Source organism: Oxyura jamaicensis, chromosome 20 (assembly GCF_011077185.1).
Source record: "Oxyura jamaicensis isolate SHBP4307 breed ruddy duck chromosome 20, BPBGC_Ojam_1.0, whole genome shotgun sequence".
Taxonomy (NCBI): Eukaryota; Metazoa; Chordata; class Aves; order Anseriformes; family Anatidae; genus Oxyura; species Oxyura jamaicensis.
The window spans coordinates 5,278,918-5,296,988 of NC_048912.1; the positions used below are offsets into that span (position 1 = coordinate 5,278,918).

General features: G+C 50.8%; 1 protein-coding gene across 4 annotated transcripts in view; it reads left to right on the forward strand.

Annotated features, from left to right (window-relative positions):
• The window catches only part of RALY (RALY heterogeneous nuclear ribonucleoprotein), a 116,909-nt gene that overhangs the window by 36,207 nt on the left and 62,631 nt on the right, over window positions 1–18,071 (forward strand). For 2 of the 4 annotated variants that reach the window (XM_035343949.1, XM_035343950.1), the window contains exon 2: window positions 6,333–6,423. The exons of the other annotated variants lie outside the window; for them this stretch is intronic. The gene's annotated coding sequence lies outside the window, so the exon portion shown is untranslated. The remainder of the gene's footprint in view (window positions 1–6,332; window positions 6,424–18,071) is intronic. 4 annotated transcript variants of the gene reach the window in all.

An 18,071-nucleotide genomic window follows, 5' to 3' on the forward strand; every position in this document is an offset into this window, starting at 1 on the left:
ATTCAGCCACTTGGTTCCGAGCCCGGTGCCATCGTGGTGTCCCAGTGGTGGGGTCCCCCTGGGGACCAGCCCTGCTCGCAGAAGCAGCTCTGTGTGCCCAGCCCTGCAGCCTGGAAAAGCCTCAGGGTGGTCCCGGGGCATGGATGTGGTCCACCACAGTGGCGATGCCATCGGGTTGGTTTTCTGGGAGAAGGAGGCGGTGGAGTGCTTGCACAGAGCAGTCCCCAGCCTCATGGCAAGCGCTCTCCTTCCCACCCCGCATCCCACAGGACCCGATGCACCAGGCGCTAGGGGAGGTGCGGCGATGCAGCCTCCTGGGTGGACAAAAGCTTGCAAAGGTCGGTTGGGCGATTGCTAAAGTCTCTTTCCAAGCAGGGTCCGGAGGCCTGCAGAGGAATGAGACCAAAGTTTTGTCTCTTTGTCTGACCCCAGCAGCCCCTGCAAGGGGTGGGAGGACCCCACTGCTCCACCAGCTTGCCTGCCTGCCTGCAGCGCCTGAGCTGCTGCAGAAGTATTGGCCTTTCCTTGTGCCATGCAGCTGCTCCTCCTTGGAAATATTTATCGCCAAGAAATGATGGCAGGTGATGGGAGAAGATCCTGGAGCTGAGCCTGCACAAATCTCGTAAAATTCTCAGCCCTAGACATGACGTGTTACAGTCGTCCTTGGCTTCGTTCCTCTAAAGCTAGTGGTGATGCAAGGGAAAACATATCCCCTTTTGTTCTAACAGGGCCCTTGTGCCCATTATAATAAACCATTTCCTAAACAAAAATTAATTTATCTGCATGACCAATTGTGGGAAGTGCTGTTAGCCTCAGTTAGTAGAGATGAGGTTGAAGCACAGAGCTGGAGCCCAAGGTCAAGCAGGAGAGCTGGGGAGGAGCCAGGAACTGATCCTGGGTCTCCTGGATTCCTCGCTGGTACCGTAAAGGCCAGTCCTCCCTGCAGTGCCGTGCCCAGCCTACAGTCCTGCTGGCCACCAGTCAGTTTTGTCGTCAGCATTTTCCTGGTGGGAGGAGGCAGCAAGGTGCCTCTGGATTAGCAAGGTTGTGAAAAATAGCTTTCCAGCTGGCCTGGTGACCTTCTGGCAGCAGGAGAGAATTTATAGGCAGAAGATGGAGATGTGATTTAAAATGAGCAGCAGTGGGGAGCTGTGCCTTTACTTCTTGAAGCGGAGCAGGAAAACTGACTTGTCCCTGATCCCATCCTGGGCTGAGAAATGGTTTCGGGTTTCATGTCTCCATTACAGAAAGCCCTCAGCATCTCACCTCGCTTTCCTGCAGAGCAGCCACGGTGCAACGCTGGGCTCTGCCCATGCAATCACTGAGAGCATCTGATACGCTCAGCTGCTGAGCAAACCTAGCCCAAGGCTGGGTGAGCAGATAAGGTCCAATTAGGGGATCTGAATATTGATTCACTGGGGAGAAGGTATGACATTAAAGCATCACTGGAAGACTAAAACCACGCCGGAGTATTGCTTAAAATGAAAGGCAGTGAATTTGCATCAGAATGTGGGGCAGGACTTCGAAAATGAGGGGCAGCTACTAATTAGAATGCATTAGTTAACATAGTTCACCCCTATTCTATCTCCCATGGCCAGAGATGCAGAAATGGCACTTGTTAGAAAAACAAGTCAGTATTTAGTCAGTATTTAGCTCCAGAGTGTTACCGATACCATCCAGAATGACACAAAGGCCTTTGAGAGATCTTACATTTCAGTCGGTCCTTTTTCAGAAGACGCCATCGTGTAAAACCAACCCAGCCAACAACCCGGGAGCCTGGAAACACAGCTCCGAGCTGAATCAGGCTGCGCTGGTTTTGAAGTCAAATGGCTGAGCTCATCCATGTTTCCTGCCTGGAAGTACCCTGGCGGGCAGCTGGGTGCCACAAGCAGCATCGGTATTGCAGAGCAGAGCTGGCGCACAGGCAGGTCCAAGCCCCAGCCCTCGTGCAAAGCCCGTGCTGGAGCACCTCGGAGCTCCTCTGACTCTGGGCATCCTCAGGCTGAAAGCATCAGTGGTGGAGGTTGTTCTGCAAAGGCTTGAGCCAAACAAGCTGCCCTAAACCCCCAGACTCTGTCAGTACAAGAGGTGAACTCCAGGTCTCCTTCCCCTTACAGCCCTCCTGTGTTAACAGAACCCCCGGAGAGCAGCATCACCTGTCCTCCGAGCTCTCCTCACTCCCCCTTGCTTCTGCTCTCTGCACAAGGTCGACTTGTATCCTCAATAGTGACTTGACAAGAGCGTTTTGTCACTTTTTTCCCTACTCCTGAAGCATGAAGGAAGGGTTTGGGCAACCTGAGGGAAAGCAGAGCCCTCTCCCACCTGACTCAATTCCCAGGGCAGCTTCCGCGCCCTGGGGTCACTTCTGTGGCTGTGTGCTGCGGTGCAACCTGCGAGCTGGAGGGGTGCATCAAACCCAGTCAGACACTTCAGGGCATGGGGAAGCAAAGAGATGCCCGGTGAGGAAGAAGCAGGAGCAGCAGTTTCAGTGTTAGCACCTCCGTGTGAGGTGAAGGCTGTGCCGGGGTACCTCCGCTCGCCTGCCCTCTGCGCCATCGCTACACCATGAGGTTTTGGCAAGGGCTGTCGCTGCCCTGGGATAACATCATGAAGTTGGCTCCTCTTCTTTTCAAACCACTTGGCTTCACAACGTTGTAATTTCTTCTATCCCATATCAAAAGGATTTTTATCTGAGGAAGAAAGAACAAACAGAAATAAAAGAGAAAAGGAGTTTTCAGGTCGTGCCATCTGATTCTTGCTGCTGGTGTCAACCTTTTTTATGTGCATCCAGAGCTGGTGCCATTTCACACCTGCTCCGTGCTTGTTTTTAAATGACACATAATGATGATAGGCGGTGTAAAGATGAAGCTTCATCCTCAATTAAATTGCATTTGCTGTCTTTTCATTTCCTGCCCCAGTTGAGGAGGAAACCCCTGGAGAGCAAGATCTTTAAGTTTAATGAAGTAGGAGGTGCCTGCAAAACTAAAGGTGATCTTGTTTGTAAGACGAAGATCAGTGCTGATATATAATGTTTCCAGAATATTGTGCTTCTGTGTGATGCCCCAGGGAGTGTTTCAGGTTATTGGAAATGCAGATGCAGGAATTTCAGGTCATCAGGTGAGAGTATCCAGCCTGTGCCAGCTGCTGCTCAGAGCTGCCCGCAGCCGCACTTCAGCGTGGGGCTGGACCTTCTTCACTGTCTCCGGTGGGATCAACTGGGAGTTGATCCCACTGGTGCCAGCAGTGGGTCGTGTTTGGCACGTGATCTTCGCATCCCTACGGACTTCATCCCAGCATGAAGTGGGGACGCGATGGGGGTGCTGGGGTGAGGTTCTCCATGCCCTCTGGGGCTGCGCGGTGCTCCAGCCCCACCGCTTCTCTCTGCGAGTTCCCTTTGCTTCTTTATCAAAATTCAGCCCACTGTGGTGAATCCCCTGCCCTAAAGATGAGTTCTTGGTTTTGTAAGGGTCTATGATATATCTTAGTCAGTATCTATGCTATTTCATCCTTTATGCCTTCCCCCAGCTTCCTCTGAATGCCATCCAGGGCTGGTGATTTATTACCCTTCAGTGCATTTCGCTTTTTGTTGGAGAATTTATATTTAATTTTTATGCCCGTTATCATTCAGGGAGAGACGGGAAATGCTTTGGGAGCCCAGAGTGAAAATAAAACAGCACATTTTGGTGCAGTTACTTTGTTTGAAAGATGTTGTTGTATTTTGGCAGGGTATTTACCTCCTTCCTCCTTAATTTTTCCGTCATGGGTTGAAGTGATTCTAGAAGAATCTCAGGATGCTGCACTGCACTGCACGGGTGGACTCCAGCATTGCAAAGGCTGGAGCCTGCTGCTCCTCCTGCTCAGGTTACTATGACTCCTGCAGGAAAGAAGGACTTAGAATAAGAGCAGGACAATTTGGTCTTCCAAATAGCTGTGCATTGAGAAATGAGGAGTTACGGAGCAACAGAGGGGGACTTCCTTTTCTTAGCCCCCATGACCTTGCTAGTGGTGAGATTCTTCTGCGCCACCTCCTGTACACCTTCCGTCTGAGGTTAATTTCGTGGAGCTCATCTGAGTCAAACTTCACATCCCAAGGAGCACAGAGATAAGTAATTTGGCCCTTGGTCTCACAGCAACACCAGTGCATGGTGCCAAGACCACAACTAAGTGCTTCTGATGCTCTTTGCACAGTGTCCCTCTGCTCCTCATGATTCTGTAATTCCCCCCTCCAGCCCCCACTGAAAAACCATCGGGTTTTTCTTATCAAAAGTGGAAGATTTTAGGAGCAAGATAAAACTCTTTTGCCTGAGCCAAGGGACCTGGGTGAGTTTGGGAGGAGGATGGGGGAAGGCGTTTAGAAGTTCATCCAGATGTCTGGTAAAAATTCTGCTCCTTCTTCCTTACTGGGATTTGCTCCTCTAATTCTCTGCCACATCCCCAGCATCACTGAGAGTTTTGGTGTTCAGGGCTCTGCACCCACCCAGTTTGACTCCAAATTTCTCTTATTCGTTCCCCTCTTCTACATCTCTCTTGCACAAATGCCCATTCTCATGGTATCTCTGAACTCATTGAGTACTGAGAGATGCAGCTCTTGAGAGGTCCAATAAACCTGGATGGGTCCATTGAAACGGAGGGGAACTGCGGAAACAGCACTGTCAAGCTGAACTCTTTATTGGGTTCTTGGCTGACAGCAAAAGTGGCCCCGTGGCCACCTGGTTTTAGCTTGTGTCACTGTGGTGGCTTCTTCGTGCAGAGCTTTGGATCCCCGTGCATGCGGGGTTGTCCCTTCAGCTGCCTGCCTGCTGCTGCAAAAGCTGCCGTTTCGTCGCTGACCGGCGCACTGAGTTCTCCTTGGTGGTGGTTAAAGCCCAGCGGTTCATTGCTCTGTCTCCCTAGTACTTTTTCTGTTTTAATTAAAAGCTTCGCTCCAGTTTGACCTTCTGCAGTGCTGTGGCACATCTGAGGCTGAAGCGAGCCTCTAGCTGTGGGGGGCCGTGGCTGGCTGGCTGCACTCACCGCTCACCCCACGGCTGTGGGTCCCTGCCTGCTCCTCCGCGCCGGAGCAGGCCGCCCGGTGCCCAAGTACTTCACAGAGCAAGGTGTAAAAGCAGTGCTCCGTCAGTGAGAGCCCAGGGTACTCACTGAGGAGACGTTGCTGGGAATCATCACTGACTTCAGGAGGGTGGAGGAGGAGGCGCAGGAACCTCACCTTGCTCTGTTGCCTGTTTGTACATTGTCAGCTAGCCCAGGCTGATCTGAAGGAATTGGTTCCAATTAGTGGACTCGTTCATGGTTTAGGACTCCGAGTATGGAGACTGGGTCCGGTTCCTGAACGCTCGGGACCATTTGGGCTGCGAGCTCAGAGACGTGGCCGCTGCCTGGGGGCCGGAGAGCACGGGGACGTCTTGCTGCACCCCGGCTGTTTGACCACAGCTCCTGGGTCCTCGCCCAGGAGCCTGCGGAGCTGAGGCCGTGTTTGGTGGGCAGCTGGTTGCAGAGGAGGGGTGCTTTGGTGGAATCTGGATCCCACCACTGAAAAAGCAGTCGGTCCGCTTCTGGGATGAGCAGTGATCTCCACTGTCTCGGCCACAGCCCTCCCAGCGAGCAGAGCCACTTGCTGGGCCGACAGTGCCCATGGTGCTGCACCAGCAGCGTGCTGAGCGGGCACTTGGTGTTGCCCAATATAACAAATGCCATGGATAATCCTGTAGCTCCCACTTCTGAATCGTAACTCCCTGGGTTAGTTTCTGCCTCCCAGGCTTCTCAAGGTGACAAAGCAGCATGTTGCACAGTCCAACCGGGTATCCCAGCCTGTGGGAGGAAAGGGAAGGCACCCTAGCTGCAGACCTGGAAGGTGTTCTCGCAGTTCAAATGGAACCCAGAGGAACTGGCTTAAAGGAGAGTGTTTCAGTTCAAGGAACAAAATGCTTGCTTTACTGTGAAGTATTTAATTTTGAAGAAACTGTCTTTTCCCTTAAAAAATCCCAGCCATTGTGACCGAAAATTCCCGTCCTCTATCCGTTAGGTACCTCGTTCTCTGCAAGCACTAACACGATGTAGCAGGTTTTGTGGGATTTCCCGAGCCCGAGCCAATCTGAAGCAAGCTATCCCAAGTATTCAGCCCCACAAACACAACTGCCTCTGTCTCCGGCTTTGAGCCCCTTGCTAAGCAGCTCAGAGTCTTAAGTCCGAAGGTCTTGGGTCTGATCCGTGCAGACAACCAGCCAGAGGCTTATCTTTCCAATGCGCCATACCCTCCTCTGCCGTGGATTAGAAAGTACTGGATTATCTGCTTGCCAGAACCGGTAGAAAACTGTGTGTCCTGCTTCTTGTAGGGCGAAGCTGAAACCATAGAGGGGTGCTGCGCCTGCTTCTGGACCTGGTGACGGGAAGGACTAACAAACCCAAGTGCCCACACCATTCCCGGTGAGTAGCTGCGTCCTGCGTTATACGCGGAGGTGGTGAGCGGTACGGGAGCACCCTGCCATTAGTTCCTGCTGCTGCTCTGCAAGGAGAGGCTCACCATGAGCCTGTAAGGACACCTGGCTTTGTATTCTGGCTGGTTTTGCTCTGCAGTCAGGCTGAAGGCTCTCCTTCTGAGCCTGCTGGGTGCATGCTCGTCCTGGCCTGGTGCAAGCATTCAAGGGGCCGGAGGCTGATGCCTGCGGTGAGGACCTGCTGCTCCCCCCTGTGCTACTGGCACTAGAGGCGAGAGTGCCTTCATCACGCCTGGATGCGTAGATAGTGATGGTTCGGATGTGGTGGGGTTCTGCATGTTTTAATTCCTGATTCTGCCACGTCAGGGCTTGGGAAGATGAAAGCCGAGCCCCAGCCTGTGGTATTTCCAGGGTAAGGCAGAAGAGTGTGGCTGTGGTGGGCACACGGGAGGGCGTGGGGGAAAGCACTGAGGTGGCACTCGGACAGCTCTGGTCCAAGGGCAGCCAGGACACAGGCTTCAGGCCGGGCTGAAAGCACCTCATGGAAGAAGAGGTTTTGTGGAGGGATGGAAGAGGGTTTGGGGATCGGTTACGCTGTGCCCTAAGTATTGAGAATGCTGCTCCAGGAAGCTGGTGCGATGAGAAACTCACTGTGCTTGCCGAGCAACTGAAGTCAGTGTAGTCCTGAGCTGGGAGATCTCTTGCTGTGTTTGTGGGAGTTCTGTTTCACTGAGCACACAGTAAAAGGGCTCCAGCTGAATAAAAACTGGTTTGCTTCAGCAGAGACTGAATGAAGATTTCAGGACTTACTGGAAGCAATTGTACGATGCACAATGCATGATGTGAGCATGAGGTAGTGAAATGTTTTCAGCAGTGGACTTTCCCCTCTAGTTTCCAATGAGATAAAAGCAGCTCCTAAGTTTCCAGTTCTGCTGGGCTTGCAGCCGTGGTGTAACACATTTGTTTTAATTGGTAGCATGGTTGAGTTTTTCCTTGGGAACTTACATAGGAGAGAGAAAAAATAAATGTTACCAGGTGGAACCTCTTGCCGTATGGGTAAGAGCTCTGCTGTCGCTTGGTGGACACCAAGGGATGCCACATTCACATTTACACTTTTTATCTTATTTGGAAATCTGATACATGACACTCCAAAATAACAGAGGGCTACCCCCGATTCACCTGAATGCTTTCAAACCAAAATCAGGATGCTGAAGGAGAAGGGGAATTTGGCTTTGTTAATGATTTGGCTGAAGCCTCTTTCTCCCTCTAGCTTAATATACCTCCCTTTAGTAGTAACAAAAACATCTTGTCGACTAACGAATTCTGACACGTGGATATGTTAAGCAAACAAGTGGACTAAAAGTCACCTTCTTCATGAACAAGAGAAGTACTGTACCCTAATTCCAGAGACCAAGATTTAACTCAGCAAATTAAGTTACGGGATTCAGCAGCATGAAAGAACCATAGAATCTCAGAATATCCTGAGTGGGAAGAGACCCACAGGGATCAAGTCCAACTCCCGGCTCTTCAGAAATACGTCATTTTTTAACATTCAAGGCAATTTTTAAAAGTTCTGCCAGAAGTTTTTCAAACTTTTGTTTCGGTCATTGGCATATTAAACATTGCTTTCAACTATGGAGCCTTCTTTTCCCACAGGGTATTTATTGTAGCTAGGTGCAGCTGTGCTGTCCCCTGAGCAGAAGACAGTCTCTTTTATCCTGCGAACAGAGGCTGCAGGGCTTGAGCTGCAGCACCTTCTTCAATTGGCGAGCCCTGTGCTTTCACAGGGCTTCTGAACCCTTGAATGCTGCTGGCTGATTATTTGTTGCAATTATGGGGAGCTCAGAGAATAAAGGTTGATTCCAGAGGGAGCTGTGAAACTGCCTATTTCTTGGGGGATATACAGAAAGCTGTGAAAATATCTGTTATTCAGGCAACTCAAGGAGAGCATTGAGAGTAACTGGAGAATGAGGAGGGCTGATGAAAATGCCTATTATTTCAGCAGTGCTGGGAAAATCACAGAAATACCTGTTTCAGGGCTGACCTATAGAGGTTTGGAAGTGTCCCATAGCGAGAGGACACAGAGCATCCTATAAGGGTTTGGGTAGCTCAATGAAAACGGTGAGGATGAAGGTTTCTGTCTGTCGTCTCAGAAGCAGCCAGCGTCAGAGGGGGCCATCACAGTGTCTAATCACAAATAAATCCAGACTGTAATCACTTGCTCGGGTCGTTTATCAGCTCCGGCAGTTCCTGTCCTCTCTGGATTAGGACGGGGCTCGGTCGCGCTTTAAGCAGTGATCTGGTAGTGACCTTCTTAGCACCCCGGGGGCCAAGGAAGGAAGCGATGTAACAGGTTGCTTAATTTAGAAGAGATGATGTGGGTTGGTGGGGACTCGCAGGTGCCGGTGCCCAGGCGCAGGAGACGTGGCCGAGGGGCAGGCACGGCGCTGCCCTGGCTGGCGCTGCAGCACCCGCGGGACATGGGGGCTGCACTCCCAGGGGCTGTGCACGAGGCTACAAAACCCTGAACGTGGGACTGAGTTACCCTCTGTGCCTAAGATACTTCGGTCAAGGAAAAGAATAGGCCTGAGGAACTGATGTACCTCGAGTGACTGTAAAGCTGTTACTCTTCCCAGAGGCTCTACAGGTGCTGTGAGCCACGAGAAGACAACCTGAGCCTTTCGGGAGCAGCGATTGCGTGCAAAGCCCTGAGAGCCGCTGTCAGCTGCTGGGCCCGTTGCTTGCAGCAGGCACTTTGCAGCACTCACATTGCAGCCAGCGTGGGCAGGCGCTGCACACCCAGCGCTGACCTGCTTTGCCCCTCGTGGGTTGTTTCCTTTTTGAAAAATTCATATTCTTCTGCAGGCAATTAGATTACGTGATTTCTGCAGTGTGGGTTCTGAGGTGTCCACGCACAAGGCCTTTATTTATTTTTACTTTGGCAAACGTGCAGAGGGAATTTTCAAATGCAATTGCCTTGCCAGCAGCATCCCTTTCCAACACAGGGTTACTCCAGCGGAACCGTGCCGGTGGAGGTGAAGCACGGAGTCGCTGGGAGCAGGGTATGTTGTGCTTGGCCTCCCGACCCCTGTTAGCGGCCCCACGTGTTTCAGACATCTTCTGTTTGAAACCCGGGTGTCTGCAGGAGTGCCGTAACCTTGGTTTGCCCACGGTGCTTCGTGTGTGTTTGCAAATCCTAAGGGGAGGGAGAAGAAACCCAAATAACTGAAAGCGCCCTCAGATGATTCCCAGGAGATAAAACGAAGCATGTGGTTTTGTTTGCTCCGTGACCGCTCTCACAGCGGGCTGGGTGAGTGTTGAGCTAGAAAAGCCGTGTTCTTGGCAGTGAAGCTGTCTTTGGCTGTCATGGAAGCGGAGCTCGTCGAGAGTGGTTTTGATGGATGATTATTATTAAGGAGTTATTTTGTGGTTGCAAAAGCACCACGAGCACTCTCTGCAGAACGCAGATCCTGCTGTTGGCCAGCACCAAATTCCCCAGGATGGAGACGTCCCCTGTCTTTGCCCCCACATCTCTTCGGCCTGCGCAGAGCTGGGTTTAGCTGGCTCCCAGTAGGAACCTGAGCAGCCCCAGCCACGGACTGGGTTTTCCAGCGAGAGCCAAACCTGGCATGCAGAGCTCCCAGAGGCGGGCACTGACCTTGGCTGGGGAGCTCGGTCCTCGCTTCTGCCCGTGCCAGGCTTCTGTTGCTCTGCTGGGCGTGAGCAGAACCTGAGAAATGCCTTCACACAGCGTATGTGATCTGGTGCCCTGCGCCTGCTGGGGGTTAACACACCTCCCGAGGCAGCCGTTAAATGCTAGAGCTGAGGTGGTTTTCTGCCATCGACCGAAATGAGCAAGTGAGTGCTGGAGCTGAGAGCTGAGTTCTCTGCAAATCTCGAACTTATCAAAATAACACGTCAATTTAAATTATCTGATTTGGGAGGCAAGGGAGGGTTGTTTTTTAATTCTGGGATTTGCTCTTTGAAATCATCTTTGCTTCTCAGAGCTTCTCCACGCTTGAAGGTTAATTCAGACTGAGGTAGTGCATGAATCAAAAATGTAAAATCTTTTCCCGAGTAGCTGCTTGTGTAGGCACCAGCTGACAGACGATGGCACGAGTCATTTCTATGGCCAAAGGTAGCTCCCATGCTCAAAGTTCAGGCACAAATGCTTGCAGAATGAAACTTTAAAGGTTTCTAAGCTTCGAGTGATCGGTCGCAGAGGTGTCCCCCAGCTGCGGATAGGCGTTTGTTGAGCATTGCAGAGCCCGAGGAAGTTCTCACAGGCCTGGCATGGGGAGGTTGTATTTACTGACACCCTGGGTTCCTAAACAAGCTGATAGCCAGAAGGACTGAGGACAGGTTCTTCTCACCTGTATCTGATCCACCAGGTCCCAGCCATCTTGGCTTGATTCTCCTTCACCCACGAGACATTTTCTCCCTCTCCTGGCAGGAGCCAGTTGCTGCCCACTCAAGGATTATTATATGCTATAAGACAAGCCAGAGATAAGCCAGGGAACAGGATTTAATACCAGATGAAGGCAGGTTCAAGTCTATGCCTCACAGTTCAAGTTCTCCACCGTGATTTTCCCAAGTTCCCTGCCCAGTCAGCTGTGCTTAATCCTTCAAAGGTATCCAGTCACCTTTGAGGGTCTGGGCCTGAATTTCTCAATTCTAAACCTTTACAAGGGAATATTTTTTCTGCTCCAGCTTCACCTGCTGTGAAGACATTACCCCATGCAGTGCTCAGACCAGGTGCAGCTTTCTGGCTGCCCCTCTGAGTACCAGAGCTGGAAGGGGAGTCAGAAAGTAGAAGGCAAGGGGATGCCTTAAAACAAAAACCTGAAAATAAGGTTTTTGTACATCTTTTTGTACATCTTTTCTTAGCTTCCCCTTGCAAGGCTGTATCAGCATGCGCTTGATGGGATGTGATGGCTCTGACCTTGTCAGATGCATCAAACATGATGCGAGCCTGGATTTTCTTAAAAAGAAAAATAAGAGTTAGCAAGAAATGCAGAGAAGACAAACAAACAGATGGCTGCATCCTTCATCAGTAGAAATCTGGGCTGGGACTTGCTTGCAGCAAGGTTGGAATTGGAGATTTTAGGAAATTAGCCAAAAAGTCACTTACTTTACCACCCTCCTTATGGAGCACTTCATCTTCATGCACGTTTCCCCTGTGAGGCAGTGACCTTTCGCAGGCTGCAGTGACACAAAGACGTGGCACTGATGTGAGGGACCTCGTGCTGCTGGGGCTGGGGCTGGCCCTGTGTGCTGTGACAGCCAGCGAACGCTCGGTGTGCGCGTTCCCGTGCCGACGGTCCATGTCTGGGAAGGGCGCTTTTCTTCCAAAATTCTGGGGTGAGGGGGGAGATTTCTTCCTGAGATTAGAAGTTGCACTAAAATACAGTGTCAGAGGGTCAGTGAGGGTGGCCTCAGGGTGGCATGTTGTCCAGCCCTGGGGGACAGGTCTGTGTCCTTGGTGGGTGAGCTCTGCAGGGACAAGCTCTGCCACGGGCTCTTCCTGCTGCCTTCAGAGCAGAGGGACAAACAGGGACCATGTCGGCTTTGGTCTTCTGCTTGCTTGTTCTTTCTGGAGCGACAGGGGAAAACCTTGTAATCAAACCCAGCTTTGTTCTTTGGCATCTGTCCTTACAGCCTTGGCTTTGCTTTCTGGCAAGGCACAGGTCTCACACCCGCATCCCATTGACCTCCTGTGGGTTATCTCCTCCTCCAGGTGAAATAACCCCACCTGCAGACTGTGACTGACGGTTGAACACATGCCTGTGTTGCATCGAGCCCCAGACTGAATACAGTTGGGTTGTGGGGTTCCCCAGGCCATGGCATGATAGCTTGCAGCAAGTATTAGGAATTGCTTAGCTGGAAAAAGGGTTGGTGGCTCCGTGCTGCTCGTCTCAGTGTGTGTGTTCGTGGGAAGATAGAGGCACTATTCTTGAATTTCTTCTAATTCAGATAGAATTGGGGGAAATAACAGAGATTTTTTGTGAATCCTCTTGAACAACATTTCTTTTTGAAAGTGCTGCAGAGGAGCAGCAGGTCAGGAGGGCAGACTCACGCCTCTGGAGCTGGATTGAACCACGCACAGTCTGAGTGGAAGGTGACATGCACCACACCACTGAACTACACTCCTTGTAGCTAGGAGGGTTACTAATTACAGGAATTAGTGTTTTAAAGGGCATAAGTTTAAAACACAGGTGTAGTCAGAGAAGTAACGTTGGAAGGGGATGTTGTCCTCCTCAGATCTGCCTCCCACGTGAGTTTGGGGACGTCTTGCTGCAGTACGGGTCTGGGGGAAGCACTGCAAGCAGTGTCCCCGCGTGTCCTGCAGCTGCTGAGCAAGCTCCCACTTCCCAGGTGAGCCGCAGGGATGCTGTGCTGGCGCCTGCCCTGCTGTGGCGTTGATTTAAAGCACTGCAAAGCTGGGGGCCAGCTGATGGGCTGCAAAATCTTACCCTGTGACAACCTAGAGGCTGTCATCTGCTTGCGCCTTCGTATATGAGGCAGCTATTGTTGTCACGCACTGAAATTCCCGAGTCACAGCAGCAAATCCTAGAGGGGGTGCTGAAGGCACAGGGAGAAGGCTCCAGGGGTCTGTGTTTGCATTCTGGATTTGTGCATTTTAAGAAATGCGCACAAAAAGGGGACGGGTGGTGTCTGGTGGGGATGCTGAACGGCGTCAGGTCCAGTGCAGGCTCCCTGGGGTATCAGCATCCTGCAGTGCCCATCTCAGCCCAGTGCTGGTCTGTGATCACACCACAGCTAATATTTCCTTGATCCGAGCCTTACTGCCCTGTGTGGCTCTGCTCTGGTGTGTTAAGAGGGACTGGAAATACACCCTTTGCCTTGTCTCTCTGCACTATGGCATCCCTGAGAATTACCTGCTTCCTATTACCTGTCAGGTAAAACGCACCATCAACTTAGCTATTTATAATCCAGCTTAACCAGAAGCCAAAGACAAGTTTGTGAGAGTGGAGAGAGGTCAGGGAACCCACTTAGCTTTCTGCAGTGTTATTAATTATCCATGGCTTTTTGTCCTACTTCCCTTCCGAGTGCTCGCTGAGACACGTGGGGGCCCGCTGCCGCCGGCTGAGCCGCGGTGCTGCTCCTTGCCCAGCTTCGGCTGCCACCGTCAGTGCGTTGATCTAGCTCTTTGAAAATAATCTGCCTTTTTTTTTTTTTTTTAATTTGCCTCTCATAGCTTTGAATGCCGATATTATTTCTTCTCCCCTCCTCTGGCACTTGTACCCTTTGCTTAAGATCTCAACCTTCCCCAGGCACCAGGGCACACCGTTCATTTCGAATGATGCTAATTTAAAGACAAGATGAAATCCAGGCTTGCCCAATTTATTCTTTTCCTCTGTGAGTTGAATGGCCTGAAAATACCCACACAATTATTTCCCATCCCCACACATGCCCCTAGCTGCTTTTCTAAAAACTGCCCCCCTACTCCTGAGAAAAGCGAGGCACCACGTGCAGTGCGGTGGCAACTGAGAGCCCTCTGGTGAAATACTGCTTTAGGGGGCTATCTTGGCCAAAATACTCCACCTTGCAACGCCTCATCCCACGGGCAGCCCCCCTGCAGTCTCCTTTGGAGGCACAGGGGTGGATGGAGACCACTTGCAGGCAGGTGAGGGGAGTGCACAGCCGAGGAGTGAGGCTCGGTGTACCAGCACCCCAGCACTGGCCATGCTGTCTCATTTTGCAAGATGCTTACTTTCTTCTTCAATGGTTTTGTGCTTCTCATCCTCTTAATAACACATCTGCACTGTTTATCTGACTTGCATGTGGTCACAGCCTTTATAGCCTGTGCCTTGGTTCTTACTACACTTCCCAAAGCCTCTTTATTCCCTGGGTTCTCTAATCTTTCCGCCAGCACCCATGTTTTATGCTTTGGTTATGCCTCCCTTCCTTTTAATTAATTTTTCACACTACTTTGCTCGTCCCTCTTGCCCTCTTTTGTTTAATTTATTGTTCACTAGCCATCATAACCCCTGGGCAAGCCTTTAATTTATCTCTTCCCGCGTCCCATCGCCCCCCTCTGTCCTTTCCCTTTATTGATTTCTCCAGCTTGATTTCACCCTGTGCGTGCCAGCATCATCTCCTGCTCTTCTCTCCTCCCAAAAAATTGCTCAGGTGAATTTCTCCCCCCATTAGCGACCTTGCTTCCTTGGGAGCACTATTCCAACAGGGCTGAGCCTGCTCTTTGGTAGGTTTCCACCCTGCTCACAGTTATTTTGCGCCCTGAACTCCACATGGAATTAACTAACGGTAATTTCCATCCCAGTTGCTGTAAGGAAATGGTCCTTCTCCTACAAGCCTCTGCCAAACTGAGGAGACTTGGTGGCCGCCACCCAGCACAACATCTCTGCTGGCAGCCTGGGGGCGAAGAGGGACCCCCGGGGGCAGATGCCAGCAGGTTTCAGCTCTGACCAAGGGCAGAGGTTGGCTCTCTCAGGGGCTCTTTGTTCCTGCAGTTATCCCAGTGCTGACGAAGTGTTCCTTGTCCTGGAGAGGCTGGGGCTGCCCACCGCCCAGCTGTCCCTCTGGTCTGAAGCTGTTGCCAGTCTGCATTTAAGTGGTGAGGAAGGGGAGAGGGAATAAATGACCCTTCGGTGCTGCAGCTGCCCCCTGCCAGCCACAGCCCGGATCGCAGGAACTGGGTGTGCACGGGCTGGGACAGGGGACCTTCAACTTTGCTTTCTGTTGGGACAAACTTAACATAAGATCTTATGTATGATCTGTAAATAAGCGGCCCATCTACCTACAGACCAGCTCCTTCCATTACCACAACGGGTTTGGAAAACAGTTACTGCGGGTACACGGGTTATTTTGTCATCTGTAGCTGTGTGATCTGCAGTCAGCCCAGGAGCAGGAGAGGGTCGGTGGCAGGAACCAGGGTTTTAAGATATAGGCATGCTGTGGCTCAAAATTGTGATAACACACCCACATTTCTAGAGCTGTCCGCACAAGAGAACGCTCTGTTTAGAGTCTTGCTCACATACATGGTGTCTGTCTGCATGAACACCGCGCTGGTCGTGTCCGATGAAGGGCCAGAGCAAAGCAAGGAGGATTTGATGCTCGGTGTGAAGGACTGTTCGGATGTTCCACCTCCTGTCTCCCGGCTATCGGGTCGGTTAGAGCAGATGTCGACGTAACGAGGTGGGTACTGAGGAGTCTGCAGGGTTGCTCCCCAGTCCCTGTGTTGTAGTGCTGTTAAATCGCAGGGCAGCAATGCTGATGCACGGGTTATCACCTGCTTGCTTTTCATGAAGAAGAAAGCTCAGAACAGGAATACCTGCACGGAGAGATCAGGGCAGGAAAGTAAAAATCTCTGGAGAAGGGTGGCCCTGAACACATCTGCCCCAGGGGCAGCAGAGCCTTGGCAAAGGACAGTCCCCATGAAGGTCTCTGCCCTGGGACACTAATTGAATGCTATTGAATTGATGGGTTGGTTGTAAATACTTCTAATTCTGTGGTGAGGTGTTAGCATTGTTTGGCTAGGAAATGAAATACAGGACCTGTGTAAGATGCTGTATTCAGCAGAGGTTTGTAGATGGGGGCTGAGAAGTGTGAGCTCAGCTGCAGCCCCAGGCTGCCATCCGTCTGCCGGCACCACCCGAAGGTAAACGCCGCAGCGCCTTGTTGCACTGCTTCCTTCTCCCCTTCTCTGTGCACAGTTGTTTTGGTTCTTCCTGATTTCTGTTCTCCCTTCTTCATCCGAGTTCAACGTGATGGAGAGGATCCTTAAAATTAACTCTGAAAACTGATCGTTTCCTGGTGCTTTCGGGGAAATTCAAAGGTGTTCATGAAGTGCTGGCCTTTTTTTCCAAATTAAAAATCCCTCCCTGTCTATCTTGCAACAATTTTTACCATTACACAGGAAAAGCAGCCCAGCTCCCTGCTACCTCTCCTGCGTTGTGTCTGCAGATGCAGGAATATCTCATTTTTAATGTAGGCAGAGCCCTTGCCCTGCCACTGAGAGCAGTTTTACGCCGATTTGTGCTGGCAGATTTTTTTCCCCACCTATAAAAGGAAATGTAAAGCCCACTTGGGTGGTCAGTGAGCGCTACCCACCTCACGTCACATGCCATTAGATGAGGCTCAAGATCAAAACCTTGGGGTAATCTCAACAGCTGAGTAAATACATAGACGATTCTTTTTTTGTTTGTAGCTTGATCAAGTTCAAGGCTGAGGAACAGATCTAGAGCTAGAAAAAGGGGCTTTGCCGTATTTTTCGCCAACTTTGTATTGAAACAGCATCTGACAGGAAGGGATGCATAAAGGTTTGGGTAATTTATCTTACATTGTGAATTGTGGTTCTTTTGTGAAATACCCCAGGCCCCTCGGCACAGTGATTGATTCAGTACATCTGCCTTCCCCAGTAAATGACATTTCTGTTTGTCTCCGTAGGTTCTCTGCAAATAAGGAGCTATAAATAAACAACAATATCTGTATTTGCAGGGGGTGGAAAACTGCGTTTAAGCTTTTCCTTTGCACGTTGTAAACAAAAATGGACAATTAAGGCATATAGTAAGTCAAAGCTGTGTGGAAATCAGGAATGCACACAGATGCTGCTTTATGGCACATAAAACCTACGGTACTGTAAAAACACTTTATATTATTTTGCAGTTAGAGGAAAAAGTTTAAGGGTGTGCAGAATTTATAATGGGGAGCAGCCAAGCCTTCCAGTAAATTTTGTGTTCCTGAGCCCACAAGCAGAGTACAAAGTCCTTCATGGTCCTGGAGGTTCGAGTCTCGATGGGCAACGCGAGGAGTGAGGCTTTGGCAAAGAGCATGGTGTCGTAGGGGCTCAGTGCTGCTCGCTGGAGTTCTTGCTGGCACCTCCTGCGCACCGAATGCAGTGAGTTAGGGCTGTGCACAGTGGAGCAACATTAATGAGAGTTGCGGGAAGGTTTGATAAGCAGCATGCAGTTGAGTTTCGTCCCTGATTTTTGGCTTTTGGGCTCTGCGATGAGGCATTGCCCGAGGTGTCCTCGCCCTGCAGGTGCAGCCCCTGGATGCACGGTGCATCGGGAGAGGAGTTTGTCCTCCCGGTGCGGCTCTCAGAGCACTGAGGGCAGCATGCAGGTCTTGCAGACAGGCCCTAGTGCAGCAGTTCCCATTGGCTTTGAAAGGATTTCCCAACCTATGTGCTGAATTTTGTTTGGAAGAACTTGTTTTGACATAGAACCCACAGCTTTTCCACTGGTATTTTTCAAATCAGGCTCAGACAATGTTAGTAAGTTACTTTACAGTTAGTTACCTGCCTGACTTTCCAAGAGTATCATTCATTTTGCACTGCAGTCACAGATACTGAATACAAGATGCCTGTGGCTAGAGATAGGTCAATGGTGAATATTTTAATCAAAGAAGGAGGCTGATCTGCAAGTCTCAATATCTGGTACATGGCTTTTTATTCAGATGGGTGTTTGCCTAAGTAAATTCAAAAGGTCAGAGGTGTGCCTGGCTGTCGAAAAGGTACAGGATTAATTCGCAGCACAAGCCACGAATGGGCCAATGCGGGCAGATACTGGGGCATTGCTTGCTCATAATCACCTCAGCAGTAAAACCACGCAGCCTTGGTTTTGTTCCTTTGGCGAAGTGCTGGAGAGAAAG